This window comes from Cetorhinus maximus, chromosome 1 (genome assembly GCF_964194155.1).
Source record: "Cetorhinus maximus chromosome 1, sCetMax3.hap1.1, whole genome shotgun sequence".
NCBI lineage: Eukaryota > Metazoa > Chordata > Chondrichthyes > Lamniformes > Cetorhinidae > Cetorhinus > Cetorhinus maximus.
In genome coordinates, this window is record NC_135879.1 from 5,281,955 (window position 1) to 5,299,887 (window position 17,933).

Here is a 17,933-nt window from a genome sequence, read left to right on the forward strand (position 1 = left end):
AAAACTCTCCTCCTTGTTTTTAAGTCTTCCCAGGTCAACACTGCTCCCTATCTCACCTCCTCCAGCTCTACAACCCTCTGAGATTCTTTATGAGTATTTCCGATTCTGGTTGCTTGAGCATCCCTGATTTTAATCGCTACACCTTTGATGGTTGTGTCTTCAGCTGTCTGAGTTGGAGTTCCTTTCCAAAGTCTCTGCCTCCCTCTGCTTCCCTCTCCTCCCTTTCCTTCAAGCCTACTATTTCCTCTAAAGTTCTGGCCACCTGCCCCAATGTGGCTTGATGCTAAATTTGCTTTGATAATCCACTCGACTTTGACCATTTTACTGTGATGTAAATGAAAGTCATTGTTGTCTTTATTGTTATTTTAGTGCTGCAGGGCACCTGAAAGAACCATAAGGGCAACTTTTGATGCCCACTCTTAAGGATTGGCTCATGTCTGTGAACGAATGGCGACTTGCAGTTTTCAAACAAGTAGACCTACTGATCACCAAAGTTGGTCATGTATTTGTCCCTAGCCGTGTTAGGGACAAAATACATCCAATTTTTTGTTACGTCTTGCATCCCTCTGGAATGTTTCCCTTTATCTCAAGGAAGCTGCAGATCAAAGGGATAGAATATGTTACAGTTATACAAAGCTACGGTTAGACCACACCCGGAGAGTTGTGTTCAGTTCCTGCTCCAGGCCTCATGAAGGATTTATTGGCTTTGGAGTGGTTTCCAGCACAGATTCAGCAGAATGGCACCAAGGCTCAAGGGTTACATGGACTAACCTGCATTCCTTTTGAGTAATGAAAATTATATGATGGTCTAATTGAGGCATTTAAGATGATTTAATGAGTTAATAAGATAAACAGAGAGAAACTGTTCCCTCTGGTGGAGTGGGCGGTGGGGGGGGAGTCCAGAATTAGGGGTCATAAACTAAAAGTTAGAGCTAGGTTGTTAGGAAACACCGCTTCACACAAAGGGTAGTGGAAATGTGGAACACTCTCCCCTCAGATAGATGCTGAGACCATTCTGATACAAGACCATGACCTGAAATTTTAATAAAAGGAGAAAAAAATGCCTCCATTTCTATAGCCCTTTTCAAAGCGCTTTACAGCCAGTGAAATACTTTTAAAAACATAGTCACTGCTGCAATGTAGCAAACACAGACAAGAACCAGATAACATGTTTTGCGATGTTGATTGAGGGATAAATATTGGCCAGGACAGCAGGGAGAACTCCCCCCAACGCCGCTCTTCTCTGAAATAGCAGCTGCAGGATCTTTTACACCCGGGTAGATGAAGTCTCAGTTTAATGTCTCGTAAAGAGTGACGGTGGGTGGCGCCTCCAACAGTGCAGCACCCCCTTTGGAGGGTCAGTCCTGATTCTCATGCTCAAGCCCTGGAGTGGGACTTGGACCAAGAATCTTGGGGCTGGGAGATGAAAGTGATGCCCACAGCACCACACCTGACACACAAACGTTAACAGACTTTTGTTAGGCAAGAGCATTAAGAGTTAAGGAACATAGGTGGTAGATGCAGTGAAGATAGGTAATCCACGACTTCATAGAATGGTGGAATAGACTCAAGGGGCTGAACGGCCTCCTTCAGCTCCTCTTTAAAACCGTGCAGCCTTACGTGGTGTGGCATGACCTCGCTGTGTGAATGAAAGCACCAGTTATTATCTTCTGACACATGGCTCCAGATGGTGTGTGTGCGACGAGGGAGATTAGAGTTGATGGCAGCTGTCCGCAATGTTATTTCCCTCTGACCGTGAGACATATTTTTGGCATAAAGCTGGGGATAAAGACGTTGCCTTATTAATTTCTTTTTAAAGCTTTAGCCAGTTGCTGAAATATCACCAGTGACTCTTGTGAACTTGCCTGACAGTTTTACAGATTTCACAGAATCGTGCTGAGTTCCCGGCACAGAAACAGGCCATTCAGCCCAGCTGGCCCCTGCCAGTATTTATGCTCCACACAAGCCTCCTCCCGCCCTACCTCATCTCTAACCCAATTAATCAAAACCTTCTGCTGGATCTAGATATTTATACACGAGTCTGATTCAGGAGACGCGGCAGGCTGCCTAAGTGTGGAGAAGCTTTAATATTACTGTAATTCAGTTAGGTTCCCCGCTGTGTGGAGATTGATGTATCAGAGCGAGGTCATTGTGATGCTCATACAGGCTAGAAAATGGCATACATTTTAATTCGATTTGATGATACTTTTTAAGCTGAATGAGCTATTTTAATTTTTCTTAAAAAAAAATTTCCATAGTTTGCACAGAAATATCCCACCTAATGGTTTCTTTCTCACCGAGCTCCAGCCTTTCCCGAATCCTTCAATATTCCGTCTTTTCTGCCTCAGTGCAGCCACTGCCTTCAGAATGCACCCATGGGGTTTGCCCCCTTATTACCACAATTACAATCTGTACACATTTCATTAAACAAATATGACTTCTCCAAAGCTTTATCTGTCACACTGCACAGCTGGGGAGGGGGTTGGGGGGAGGCCTATTCTCGATTTCAGCTGAAGCAGACTGACAGGTTAAAAAGCCTCTTAGTGGCTGAATAACAGGTGTTTTAAAAAAAAAACGACCTGCCTTCCATCTAAAATGGACACAAGATAGTTTATGGGTCTGGTGAAGGGTCTGCCACTTTAAAGCTTGCAGTAATGGAAACACAATCTGTGCTCTTATTCTTATGTTTATTCGTCTGTCTCTCTCTCTCTCTCTCTCTCTCTGTGTCCTCCCTTCCTCCTGCTTCCTCGTCAAGCGGACAACTCCCAAGATAGGTGCCAAGGTAGCCTTGAACAAAGTGCCTGTAGCGGGTGGAAAGGAGAGTTGAAGGTGGAGGAAGGAGAGATACGGGGGGGGTGATGAAGCGGGCGCGACCCTGACAGAAGGACCTCCTCCCAGGCCCCACAAACGTTGTGAAATCTTTTGTGAACGATATTTTGCGGGTGCGCGTGGCGAGTCGAGGTTTCCAGCCCGGCCTGCGACAACGGTCCCTCGACCACCAGTTCCTTGGGGGGGGTGGGGTCGAGAATGCTGTGCGCCACACTGTTGTTGCCTGGGGTGGGGGGGGGGGCGGGGGGAGCTGGACAAGTACGCAGTGTGCCAGGAGGGACAGAAGCACTGACCAAAGACAGCAGCTCCAAGTAAAACACAGCAACGCATTGTCAGCAATTCATTCAGCCTCTTGAATTACTAAATATTCACTCATCAGATGTGGCCATCACTGGCAAGACCAACATTTCTCGTTTCCCATCCCTAATTGCCCCTGAGATAAGGTGTTTTTTTTTAAATTCATTTCATGGGATGTGGGCATCACTGGCTGGGCCAGCATTTAGTGCCCATCCCTAATTGCCCCTTGAGAAGGTGGTGGTGAGCTGCCTTCTTGAACCGCTGCAGTCCCTGTGGTGCAGGTACACCCACGGTGCTGTTAGAGAGGGAGTTCCAAGTCAGGATGGTATGTTACTTGGAGGGGAACTTACAGGTGGTGGTGTTCCCACGTGTCTGCTGCCCTTGTTCTTGATGGTAGAGGTCGCAGGTTTGGACGAGGCTGTCGAAGGAGCCTTGGTGAGTTCCTGCAGTGCAACTTGTGGATGGTACACACTGCTGTCCCTGTGCATCGTTGGTGGAGGGAGTGAATGTTTGAGGTTGTGGATGGAGTGCCGATTATTAAAGGTGTTGATGATTCTCAGTATTATTTTGAAGACAGTTTAACTTTCTTTGTAAGTGATTGCATTATTTGTCTGTTGAGATGCCTCATACCAACAACAACAACTTGTATTTATATAGCACCTTTAATAGCAAAACCTACGGTCCCAAAGTGCTTAATAGGAGTGATTAGGAAAAAAAAAAAATTGACACTGCGCATCACAAGGCAATGTTAGGGAAAATGACCAAAAGCTTGGTGAGGCTTTTAAGAAATGTCTTAATGGAGAAAAGAGGGATGGAGAGGCCGAGAGATTTAGAGAGGCAATTCTGAGAGTGGGGCATCAGCAGCTGAAAGCACAGCCATCAGGGATGGAGCGATGGAAATTAGGGATGCTCAGGAGGCTGGAATTGGTTCAGCAGGAGCAAGAAGGTGCTGCTCTGTTGGAAATGTCTGCACCTCATGTGTGCAAACCTTTAATTCATTTCTTTGAAGTATGACTCACAGTGGAAGAAACATCTTGTCCTGAAAAATTAAACCTTGAACTGGAAATGGCAACTGTTGGCCCATATCGCCAGTGATGTTCACACCCCATGACAAAGATAAAAATAATTATTTCATAAGGAAATAAATATTTTCTTTTTTTGGCGGGGGGAGGAGGGGGGGTATGGAACGTTCCAGACTATTTCATGAAAGAGGAATTCACCAGATTTGCAACTGTCACGACCACCCTAAAATGCCTTTCCTTAAAGTAGCCCATGAGCTAAGAGTTTGTGTGTGTGTGTGTACCTCTTTTCATTTATGAGTGGTTCAATTTAAAAATAACCCAGCAGACAAGCTTTAGTCTTAAACAAGATAAAGATTAGTTTATTACAAAGCTTCTGCTGAAAGTCACTTAGGTAAAAACACTAAAGCTATTAACGAAAATACAGATACAAAGATTAAAATGCAGACAAAGGAAAAATACACTAAAAGCTGAGATTTCAAATCAGTCTCTCTATGGTAGTGGGCCTATTGTTTGAATTCCTTCTTTCTAAAGCGAAGGGGTTGCAACTTGAGGTCCTGTTTAGCAGCTGCGATGGCTTCTGCAGTCGACTATTTAAAGGTTTGCCTTTTTACTCAGCAGGTCAGCAGGTTTTTGGGAGAGAGAGAGGTCTCCCTATTCCTCATTGATTCTGTGGTTATGGTACTTGCAGGTTGTTTGCACGCTTTTGGCAGAACAGCAGTTGGTTTCTTAATACCTTTCTCTATGTCCTCTCTCTGAACGCTCTCTGCTGTTGTTTCTCAGAGTTCTTCCTGGTGTTCTGCACATACACACTGGCTGTCCCCAGCCAGGCTTTATACTGTTCCAAAACTTAAAATGGCTGCTATCCCAAACTGTCAAATTGTGCTTCCATATTAGGTATTGGGTTAGCCCCAATCTGGGGGGGGGCATAGTCCCATCATTGTCTTTTTAGCCGAGATAATTAACCTTTTAAATGCCTCAACCATTAACTTGAATGGTTCCCATTCTCCCAGGTTTGAGGAGATGGGAAAGGGCTATTCACACCTCCACAATGGAAGCCACAATGAATTTCTGTTTACCCTAATGGGAATGAGAACTGAATTTCAAATATCTTCACAGGTCTGGTTATGTCTACCTGCAATCGGCTTGGCACCTTCTGGAGCTTGACCATATTGCAGGTGACTATTGGCAGCCATCTTTAAGGCTTCTTGGGTCCACTTAAAAAGGAAGATTAGCTTTTTTTGACAAAAATGTATAATATCCTAGCTGTGTGCTCATTATACAAGACTGAGCTGGTATTTCCGTTAGGCTTGGTGCTGCTGTTTGTAATGTATGGATCATCCATGTCAATGAGGACATGGCGAATCTAAAAATCATCCAGTGCACAAACAGCTTGCGTTATCCGGGAAAGAACATAAGGATGAGCGGCGGGCAGAGCAGGAGCAAGCTGTATTTGTTCCTGCTCTTGTGTGGTAAATGTTGATTCTCATCTGCGGAGTTTGACAGCTTCTCACCATTCCAATAATAATTTATCTTAAGAAGCGTTGGCTCCTTTTGGTGCCGTGGCTCCGATCAGGTGGGACCCTTCCTGTTGATGACACATCAGGTTAGTGAAATGTGGGACGGAAGGACAAGGGCCAACTGTGCCTTGTCCAAACAGATCAGTCAGAAGGAGCAGTGTCAGTTTGATTGTGGGCGCTGTGTGTAGATGATTAGAGCATGATGAACCATCCCAGGGTTCCTGGGTAGCCCTGTCTGTGTGTCGAGGGCAACCAATCAGAGCTGCGCTCTCAGCAGCTTGAGCTGTTTGTCAAAGGGGTGACTGCTGGGAACAGATGAAGACGGAGAAGGAAGGCTGCTCTTGATATCTGTTGGGAGGGCGGGGGTGACAGTTGATGGGGACGGGAGGCAGTTGCGTTAGCAATGAGGTATGACCTGCATCACTGCTCTGCAGATGTCAGTTTATAGACTAAGATTAAAAAGAAACCCCTCACTGTAACAACTATTGCTTCAACTGCATGGTTCTGTGAATAAAGACCCATTTTATAGCTGAGACAGACAAAATTAACCCTGTGGGACGTGTGTGTGTGTGTTTCTGTGTGTCATGTGTGGACAATGTGTGTGTGGATTATGTGTGTCCACCTGCACACTGCCCACACAATACAAGCTTATACACACACACACACACACTATACACACTTACACTGCCTACATGTGCACACAATCCACACACACACACACACACAATTACACACACACACACATGCGCACACAATCCACACACACACACAATCACACACACACAATCACACACACACTATACACACTCACACTGCCTACATGTGCACACAATACACACACACACACACAAAATCACACACACACACTATCACACACACACACTGTACACACTTACACTGCCTACATGCGCACACAATCCACACACACACACAATCACACACACACACACACACACAATCACACACACACACTGTACACACTCACACTGCCTACATGCGCACACAATCCACACACACAATTACACACACACAATTACACACACACACATACGCACACAATGCACACACACACACACAGACAGACACAAACACACACATACACATACATGCTGCCCAAACATATTTACACACACATTACATACACACATTTCACACAAAACATACTCATACGTGCCCTACATACACTGCCTGTACAGCCATAAGCACACACAGCCCTCTACTGAACATGGATGTTACTGTCATTACAGTTATTTGGTTCACCAAATGGAGACATTGTCCTCCCGCTCATTGTTGACAAAGGCATTCCCAATTGGCCAGCATTCCTCAGTTCTGCCTTTCAGCCAAGAGGTTTACCAGGTCTGTTCAGTGCCTCCATAATGGTGGAGAAATTGTGGGGTATGGGGGTGGATGAAAGACACAGTTACCTATGTTTGCAAGAATAAAATAATGTGACGTATACATACCGCCGTTTTATTGCTGTGACTGACAGCAAGATAGGATCGATAGAGAGGAGTTATTTCCGCTCGTTGGGAAGTCTGGGACGAGGGGGCCATTGCTTTAAAATTAGGGCCAGACCTCTCAGGAGTGAAATTAAGGCCAGAATTTCCCAGGCCCTCTCGCCGGTGGGAAACTCCGGTCCCGCTGATGTGAATGGTGATTCCGATGGTTCACTGGCCTCGCCACGGGTAACCCCCCCACCCCCACCCCCCCACCACCACCGCGGGGAGGGCCGGAAAATCCTGGCCCGGGAAGAACTTTCACGCCAAGGGCGATGGAAGTTCGGAAATCCCTTCCACAGCCGGCAATTGACGCCGGATCAATTGTTAATTTTAAATCTGAGATTGAAAGATTCTCGTTATCCAAAGGTATTAAGGGACACGGGGCAAAGGTGGAGTTAGGGTCACAGATCAGCAATGAACTCATTTAATGACGGAGCAGGCTCAAGAGGCTAAATGGCCTCCCCCAGTTTGTATGGCCCGACACTGCCTGACCTCAGATCAGAGTCCACCTGACCTCAGATCGCCCAGCTGCACGGGCCTGCTGGTTTGCCGCAGATCCCTGCATAAGGAATTTCTTCTTTCACGGAAAACCATTTTAGCCTGAAGAAAGAGTAATGTAATTAACCTTAAAAAAAAAAGCTTATAAAAGAAATTCATTCAAAAGAATGCTTGGGGGAGAATTTATACAGGATATAAAGAATTAACTCTTCAGATATCGGAAGATTGGTTATTCAGCTTTTAAAATGACCTTTATGATGCTGGAGGCTACATGTTCTATCACAATGCAATTCAAGCTGTTCATTCTCGTGTTGCCAGGAATTGTTTTAATACATATATTTAACCTACTTTGGTGACAAAATACTTAGCAATAATTGAGGATTCATGTGAGAACAGATACATAAGAAATAGGTGCAGGAGTAAGCTATTTGGCCTCATGAGCTAGCCCCCGCCATTCACTAAGATCACGGTTGATCTGATCGTGTTGTTAACACCAGCCCACAACCCCGTGCCACCCTCACCGACCACCACGGTACCAGTCACTGGGGGACTGTCCAACTGGCCCTGGCAACCCCATTGTATGAGTGGGGCGTCCATGGTGTTGCCAGGTCTGCCGCTCCAAGTCCCCAGAAGTGGACATCGCTCCCAGGCAGTTAATTGTCTGACGGCCACAGAATCGGGCCCGGACTCCCTGAAATGCCCGAGGTGCGGCCTCCCCCAGCTTTCTGACCCTTTGCCCCGGGTCACATTTAGCCCACACGGCGCGGGTCAAACAAGTGACGAGGAGGTTCAGGACGAGGTGTGGCTTGTGCAAAGCAATGGGCGGGGGAGCTTAAAGCAAGATCTGGAGACTTGCAACTTGCGCCATGCCGCTTAACCCCGTGAAATTGCTGGCTAATTTATGCATCAGTAATCGCATTTGACATCGCACGGTCACCTTTCCAGGAAGATTTGATCCATCAATAAAAACCAATAGCATTTTAAGAAGGACATTAACATGGAAGAGTCAAACCACCATTGGCTGCCAGAATCAAGGCTTCTTGAGACATAATTAAAATGAGCAACTTCCCGTCCGATGGATCTTCATTACCCAGCCACGCTGTCAAAATGTCTCCAGCATATTCAAAATAGTCTCAAAAGATTCCACGGGACTTCTTTATTTGCTCGTTTTTTTCAAATCTCTTTCATCTTTTGTTCGTCATTCATTATCAATGCTGCAAATGTTACAAAGGTTGTGTTGTCCGCTTGCCTTTCATTTCATTTTCCATATTGTTTTCATAAAAATATTTGACGGTGTTTTGTGTTTGCCAAGGCGAGGGGCATTGGCTGCAGGAATGAATATTTATGTCCTGCAAAACTCCCTGTTCTCTTTCCTTTTAAATCGGCGATCGTTCCAACTGTTGAAAGTACATCCTTCCTTGTGTTGGTGGGTGGCTGGAGGCAAACCCTGCCGCAACCCTGCCGCAAACAATATGTGCCTTCATCCCAAGTGGGAAACAGAAACGGCTGGAAAAGCCGGCCTGGCAGCATCTGTGAAGAGAGAAATGGAGTGAATGTTTCAGATCAAGGCGCCTTCCTTCAGAACCGCTCTGACCCTGCGGGCCCGGAGGAACATGAGAAATAGGAGCAGGAGTACATCGCAGGGCCTGTCGAACTTTGCTCTGCCATTAAATATGACCATGGCTGATGTTCAACTTCAACTCCGCCTTCTCCCCGTATCCCTCAATTTCCCCGAGAAACCAAAATTCTGTCCGTTTCAGCCTTAAATATATAGTTTTTAAAAAATTTATTCTTCCGTGGGATTGATGACAAGGCCTTTGTTGCCCATCCCTTGAACTGAGTGGCTTGCCAGGCCACTTCAGAGCCATCCACCTTGCTGTGGGTCTGGAGTCACGTGTAGGCCAGACAAGGTAAGGACGGCAGATTTCCTTCCCTAAAGGGGCATTAGTGAACCAGGTCCAATCAACAACGGTTCCATGGTGACTATTGCAGGTTTTATTAATCGAATTTAAATTCCATCAGCTGCTATGGTGGGATTTGAATACATGTTTCCCCGGAGCATTAGCCTGGGCCTCTGGATTACTAGCCCAGTGACATTTCCCTCTATGCCACTATTTCCGCCCATTCAGTGATGGAGTATCCGGAACATTCTGCAGTCGACAATTCCAAAGATTCACAACCCGCCAAGTGAAGTCATTCCTCCTCACCTAAGCCCTAAATGAACGGCCCCTTATCCTGAGATTGTGCCTCCATGAGCTGGGGGGTTGAGGGGGAGAACAACCTCTCAGTGTCTACCCTGTCAAGCTCCTTCCGACTCTTGCATGTTATGGGGAAGGAGCTGCAAACAAGAAGCCCAGGTTTCTGTAAGTACCTTTGTGGGATTGAGCTAGTAGCCAAAGATATTACAGTTGAGTGATTGTTTCAGTGCCGAGGTTTGTAGTCAGGAGCGGAGGTATCAAGAAACGGAAACTGTATCCTTCATGTAGGACCATATAAGATTGCAGTTAAACTATTAAAAATTAATTCCATGCCACAAGCTCTTCCTTTGTTTATTCCAGCCATTTCATAAAGGTTTGCATTAAACAGAGGCAAGGAGAAATCAGCAGCAAGATTGCAAACAGAGGTATCATCTTTCCTCGGGTCGAGGAGGCACTTTTCCATTGCTGTAAGCAGATCTTTTAATAAAAACTCAAAAGCAGCAGGGTTTTTTTTTCAAATGTCACCAGCAGGATTTACAGACAGTGGGGCGGAATCATCCCAGGGTTGCACTAAGTGCGGTAGCGGCCGGGTAAAACGACGTTTCACCCCGTCCACCTGCAAGAACGGCTTCTCACGCCGTATCGTCCCAATCCCGCCGCGTTCATTATGCATTCCCGGGAAAAACGCCGCTTCGATGGTAGGCGGGGGGGGTGGGTGGGGGTCCTATTTGCCCGCCACGCCCTCACCTTGCCGCTCCGCCAGGCCGGGCGCCACATTTAGAGTACAGCCACACGCACACCTCTCAGGGCTTCCAGCCCAGGACTGCTGCAAGTAACACCTGGCCCCGAAAGGCAAGAAGACTGCAGCACCCAGGTTTATTGATGCTTCTCTCAACCGCCTTTTGGACGCTCTGGGACGCCCCCAGTGATGTCCTTTACTCCCGCTCTAGCCGCAGGAGGGGCAGCAACAGCACCACTACGGCTTAGTAGGCGATGGCAGTGGTGGTCAGTGATGGTCAGTGGGGTGGTCAGTGGTCAGTGATGGTCAGTGATGGCAGTGGTGGTCAGTGGTGGTCAGTGGTGGTAATGGTGGTCAGTGCCAATGCTGCACAGAAGAAGTTGGCCATCCAATGTAGAAAGAGGATGAATGATCTCATCCATGCCACTAGGGTAGGGCAGCTATCACTCTAAACTCACACACTCAAGCCTATCACACATTTACTGGAATCTCACTCACTGCCTGCTCAAGGGACATCACCACACAAACCCTCACATGTCCATCTGGCCTCATCTCCTCTGGAGACTGCCTCCTCAGCTCTCACCCTCTTGAGGCCTCTTGCACAGATCCACACAAATCCTGGGATACCCCCTTCCCCAGTACAGCCCTTGTCCTGCAGCCTCTTCCCTTGCCTGAGGCCACTTCTCCCCCCTTCCCCAAGCAAGACCTTGACCTGCAGCCGTTGAAAAGCTGTATGGCTGGTCTGGTAGGTAAAGACCTGCCCGTGAGGCCCCCCTAAAAGTGATGCGGTGCTGCCTGCGAAGCCTGGCGCTGATGACTGTGAGTGCTGCCCGAAGCAAGGTCGGGAAACAAACCTCAAAAGTCCTGAGTGAAGTGCAGCTCGCTAGAGGCACGTCACTGAAGTGCAGTTGTGAAACATGTCGGCAATCACGCTGAGGTGGGCGGATGATCCAGCGGGAGGGGGGGTGGTTTTGGCCTTCTCGCCATATTGCCCGCTCACACCGCCAAGCACGCCCGATGCCAGTGGGCATGGAAAATTCCGGCCAATATTGTTTAGTAGGTTTGATTTGCATGGCCCGGACTGGCAGACCAAGTAGCGTTGCCAAACCTCCTGGGTTGCCCTGGGGTCTCCAGGGATTAAAATTTAATCCCCAGGACACTGCCATTTTGAGATGAACCGTGGGCTAAAATTAAACAATAGTAAAGAAAATTGTGGGTTTTTAAAATTTCCTTTGAACACTTTTGTTCAGGAGTTCTGAATATTTTAGACACATCAGAGAAATATAAAAAAAGAACACCATTTGACTGACAGTCAAGAATCATCCAATCAGGTGATGAGCGGTTGACTCAATTACTGATTGGCCCTGGGGAACGATGATGATAAGCGTGTTGGGTGACCAATGGCGGGAGTGGTTGGATGGGGACGGGGTGGTTGGAGCAGGTGGTCATGTGCTGTTACCCTCAGGAATATGTCCAACCAGAGCTGGTGACCCTATAGTCAAGGCAGACCAACAGAAAGGCCTATTCGTGGCTTTTTGTTTTGCCTCTCAGTGAGGGTGTGAAGCAACACTGAAAGAACGAGGCTTGCCCTGACTGGCCGTGATGTGGGTGCCCATGTAAAGCTGAAAATTAGACACAAGTCACAACAACAAGTATTAGACTGGCTTTCGCCTTTGTCCAAAGATGTTTCCTTTCTCGGTCACTGGGTGAGCTTTCTGAGCAGGATGATTGAACCAAATACCGAGCCAACGTCTGTCCCAATTCCAGATCTTTTCATCAAGAAGATGAGCTGGTCCAACAATCTGTCCCGCACTCAGGATGGCTGGTGTATCATGGCTAGACACATCCCACCAACTCCAACAGCCCACTCACCCCCCAGTCCACAGCCAAGCAATCCCCTGCGAGAGGTGAGTGATATACTGGAAAAAGCCAGGCCATTAAGGGGAACAATGCTCTGGAAAATTGCTCTCCAAGCCTATCAGATTGAAACCAGCCCAGGTGATCAAAGGGATTAATATAAAGACTCTCTATAAAGACACGACCTTCTATAAGATGCAATCTCTGTCCCAGTCAGGAATTGGGTCCAGCTGCCTCTTGAAGGCAGAAAATCAGCACCCTGCACGCCAGATGTTCCAGAGGCTCACTCGTGGACCTCGCTCAACATCTATGTAAGGCTGAGTGATGCCCCCGCCCCCCCACCCCCCCGGGCCTCGTTATCGGCGGAAACTCCCTCCTCTTTTATCATTTTTGGATTCTTCTTGGCCACCTGGAGGATGTCGACCGACTGAAGTCTCCTGCATGGCGGCAGCGGAACCGGGCCAGAATAGCTCCTCCAATCACAAGCTCCCTCTCTCCTGCCTTTGCTGCTCCTCTGATCATAGACTCTGTCTTTTGAGCAGCAGCAAGCGTGGGAGAGAGGGAACCTGTGATTGGAGGAGCTGGGACATGGGAGAGATAGAATCTGTGATTTGAGGAGCAGCTCCTCACAGATTCAGTCTCTCTGATGTACTTTCCTCTCATTGGTGGCCCCCATGGTTGAATTCCACCAGGCTTTTTGGCAGTCTTCAAGGCTGAATTTGCTTGCCATCCCCATGAATTTTGAGCCTTGCTCACTGCTCTCTGGGAACAGTAGAAGTGCCCCGATATCCTGTCTCTTCCTGGTTAGTGGAATTGCATAAGCTATTCTCTCGAAAAAAAAGATGCGCTCATCCAGTGCCTGTCACAACCTCAGAGCACTTCAAAGCGCCTCACAGTAGAGGAAGCATTTCTGAGGTGCAGTCATTTCAGAAATTTTGAAACTCAGCAATGATTGGCCAGTCTCTTTTTGTTTCAGTGATATTGTTTGAGGGATAAATTCCTGACAGGACACTGGAAAAGAAGCCTCAACAAACTCTTCTTCAGGGGATCTTTTGACGTGTGGAACAATTCAGCGAAGCACTGAAGAGGAGGATTTAACCCTTTCCTTACCTGGCCCCATGATGTAAATCGCTGCAGAAGACATCGCTGCATGACATGCCGTATCACTGCAACCTTTTGGATCTTTTAACTCCTCCAGATTAAAAGGATTTATGTCAGATATATTTTGAGGAGAATAGTGCCCTTTAATATATTAATTGTGAGACTGCAACACATTTGCATTTGTATTTTTTTTTCCCCCGATAGTTTATCTGCTCTCGTATCATCTCTGTACCCAAAACCAAATGATTTTTATTAAAGATTCTGTGACTGGCATTCTGGTATTCTATTCTGAATAGAAAACTGAGGAAATGAAAATGGAGTTCAATGGGAAGACAAAAAATTACTGACTCTTAGAGATTAAGATTGTGAAATAGTAAGGGAAACCATTCTACACAGAATAATTGCTTGTATTTCCTCTCCTTAGATTTAGTGAATGCCATTACAATTTGTGATAGGGCCACCATTTCCTTGTGAGGGTGGGAGGAGGAGAAGGACTGCACATCCCAAAGTGCTTTAGCCACTGTAAAGTTTTAGTGGTGTTTGTTGAGGGATAATTATTGTCCTGGAAGTTCTCCCCTGCTCCTCTTTGAAATTGTGGCACGGGATCTTTTACATCTCACCGAGAGGGCAGAGGGGGCCTTGATTTAATATCTCACCCAGGAGACGGCAGCTCCGACAGCGCAGCGCTACTGCAGACTGTCAATTGTAAGGTAGTTGAGTACTTAATTGTATTCAGGGGCTGAACATGACCTGGGGATTCACTTGGGGTCCATAGATATAGGAGCGGACTGAAATTGTGGTTGTTGGGTTAGGTGATGCATGTTTGTAACGCGTGTCTCCGAAAATAAAAGCTTGTGAGTATGTAAGGGTTTGGCTCCAGTTCTATCCTCCACTGCCTGGCTATCTAGAGTAGAATACACTGGAGTGTTGGCCTAGATTATGTGCTCAAGTCTCTGGAGTGCGATTGGAACCCAAAACCTACTGACTATGGCTGACTTAGGTATGCAAGGCATGAATGAGCTACTCCATAATTTAAATAACTCTCTGCTTATTTGCTTTCAAATTATGGATTTAGCTCTTTTCTGCTTTTGCACAAGAAACTTCCCCCAAGCAACAGGCTGAATCCTTTAGGATTGTAAATTTTTATATCAGGCCTCCATGCACCATCTTTGTTTATTAGTAATAACAATAATAATAAACTCTTTGTTTAATAAAGAAAACACCACTGCGGATCTGTATATTCATGGAAGATTTATAAAAGATATTTAAAGCCATATGACATGAATCCCCTCTCCTCCTCTTAGCAGATTTATTGAGCAACCCGGCGGTAGCCTGTTAATTGGGACACATAGGGAAATGCAATTATCTTATCAGATTGTCTCTATTAAGCAAAGCCCATCGGCATTGCTTTGCTTATGTTCAGAATCAATTCAGGCCCAAGAAATGGTCTTCTAAATTACCTCCTTAGCAACTGGTATGTGCGACAGTGAGCATGTGGAGAGTCTCTGGGGTGTAAGTGATGGTCTAGTCCCGTTAGTGCACAGAGTTGCCTTCTCTTTAAAGGGTTAGGCTTGCTTCCCTTGACGCTTCATAAAGCTGTTAAACAATTCTTCAGCTATTTGAAATTCCGTAATTACTTCGTTCAAATGAAGCTTCTTTTCAGGGTTATTCAAATTGCATTGCACTAATGTATTCATTAAACTCAAACTGTTATGTCTTTGTTAATGGGATATTGAGGATTACAGCACAAAGTCCAGCCTCATTGAGAACTTCCTGTTTGTCACTTTAGTCCCAAAACTCTGGGACCCGAGTCCCCTAACTCAAACTATTCCCTGCTCACCCAATGCCCTCTCTACACATTGACACTGTGTTTGGCAATGCATTCAATTTAAAATTCCCAGTCTTGTGTTCAATTCCCTCCGTGATCTCACCTCTTCCCTATCTCTGTACCCTTTTCCAGCCCTCCAATCCACTGAGGTCCCTGCACTCCTCTAATTCTGGCCTCTTGCACATCCCAGATTTTAATCATCCCGCCATTAGCAGCCATGCCTTGAGCTGTCTAAGCCCTAAGCTCTGGAATTCCCTCCCTAAAGTCTCCAACTCTCTACCTCCCTCCCCTTCAAAATGTTCCTTAAACCTATTTCTTTCACCAAGTTTTTGGTGACTTATTGCAATATTGTCTTAAGTGGCTCAGTGTTAATATGTCCCTGATTCTACTGTTGAGGTGTTGAAGGCACTGAATCAAGGCAAGTTGCTGTTTGGTTAAGTAATTACTACTGTCATGCCCCAGTATATTGTGAACTTTCAGTCAACACTTTTAAAACTGGACCTAAACACATCATTAAAATGGCGACTGCAAATCATCTGACCTTTGGCATTTTGAGCTTCAGACAGTCCTATGTCTCAAGCGAATACCTAATTTAATATGGACATTCAAAGATATCTGGGGAACTCCACAGCAATGTGTTTGACCTGATGCCATGAGGCTTCATGGGGTCCAGAGTCAATGTTGTAGACTTCCAGGGCAACTCCCTCCCGACTGTATACCACTGTGCCACCACCTCTGCTGGGCCTGTCCTGCCGGTGGGACAGGACATACCCAGGGATGGTGATGGTGGTGTCTAGGACATGACCTGTATGATTCTGTATGGTATGATTCCGTGAGTATGACTATGTCAGGCTGTTGTTTGACTAGTCTGTGAAACAGCTGTCCCAATTTTGGAACTAGCTCCCAGATGTTAGTAAGGAGGACTTTGCAGGGTCTACAGGGCAGAGTTTGCCATTGCCTACGTTGCTGCCAGGTGGTCCTCTCAATTTCATTCCTTATTAACTTTTTACCAGTTTGATACAACTGAGTCTGATATTTAAGGATATTTAAGAGTCAAGGACATTTAAGAGTCAACCATATTGCTGTAGAGTCACATGTAGGCCAGACCAGGTAAGGAGGGCAGATTTCCTCCCCTAAAGGCCATTAGTGAACCAGATGATTTTTTACAACAATCGACAATGGCTTCATGGTCATCATCAGACTTTTAAATCACCAGATTTTTATTAAATTCAAATGTCACCATCTGCCATGGTGGGATTCGAACCCCGGTCCTGAGACCATTAGCCTGGGTCTCTGGAGGATTCGTCCAGTAACAATACCACTAGGCCACTGCCACTGGCCCCCCCGCTAAATAGGTGAAGTTGGTCTGTGGCCCTTCTCAATGGAATTCACAAGGCATTTGTATAAGTCATCTCAAGGTGGTTCACCTTAAAGGAACATAATCAGACCAGCTTTAACATCGAGCCCCATGAGAACATTTTTGTGCTGATGACAAAAGGTTTGGTCAAGGAAACAGGACTTATGGAACACCTTACAGGAGGACAGAGAGGTAGAGAGAGACAAAGGGTTTAGAAAGGGAATTCTCGGGCTTGCTGTCCAGACAGCTGAAGGGAAGACTGCCAATGATGAGATGGTTACAATTGAAAGATGCACAGGAGGCCAGAATTGGAGGAGCACAAATATGTCAAGAGTGCTGTAGTGCTGGAGAAGATAACAATGAAAGGGTGGCATGAGGCTCTGAAGTGAGTTGAATACAAGAATTTTAAATTGGATACACTATGGGACAGGGAGGCGATGTGCACAGGGGATCATAGATGAATGGGATATGGTACAAGTTAAGATATGGGCAGCAGGGTTTTGGAAAAAGGTGGAAAGCTAGCTCAGCCTGGTTTTGCCCCATATTTCCGCTCCCTACCATCCCACCCTCAAGATTCAGGCCCAGATTATTCAGAAGAAAAATCTCACTAAAGCAAAGGGAACGACTGGAGTGCCTTTGGAGTAAAGCTTGTCAAAAAAGGGGTCTTGAAAGCACAGTGCACAAGAGACAAATGATGAAAGAGTTTGGAGAAAGAAAGAACTGGTAGTAAGACTGAGACGTTTGTGGGTCTGGAACTGACACCAAAGCAGCCCCCTTGAACAGCACCCCTTCCATCACCTTAACCATTCACTCACTCCACCGTTGGCGTAATATGGCTGCAGCATGTACCAACTCATCAAGGCTTCTTTGACAGCACTTTCTTTGACCCAAAATGTGAACTGTTCCTCCTGGAAGGACAAGGACAGCAGATAGATGGGAGCACCACCACCTGCAAGTTCCCTTCCAAGTCACACACCATCCTGAATTGGAAATATATCGTCGTTCCTTCACTGTCGCTGGGTCAAAATCCTGGAACTCCCTCCCTAACAGCACTGTGGGTGTACCTACACCACATGGACTGCAGCGGTTCAAGAAGGCAGCTCACCACCACCTTCTCAAGGGCAACTAGGGATGGGCAATATATGTAGATCTTGCCAATGATGCCCAGATCCCCAGAATTTTTTTTTTTGT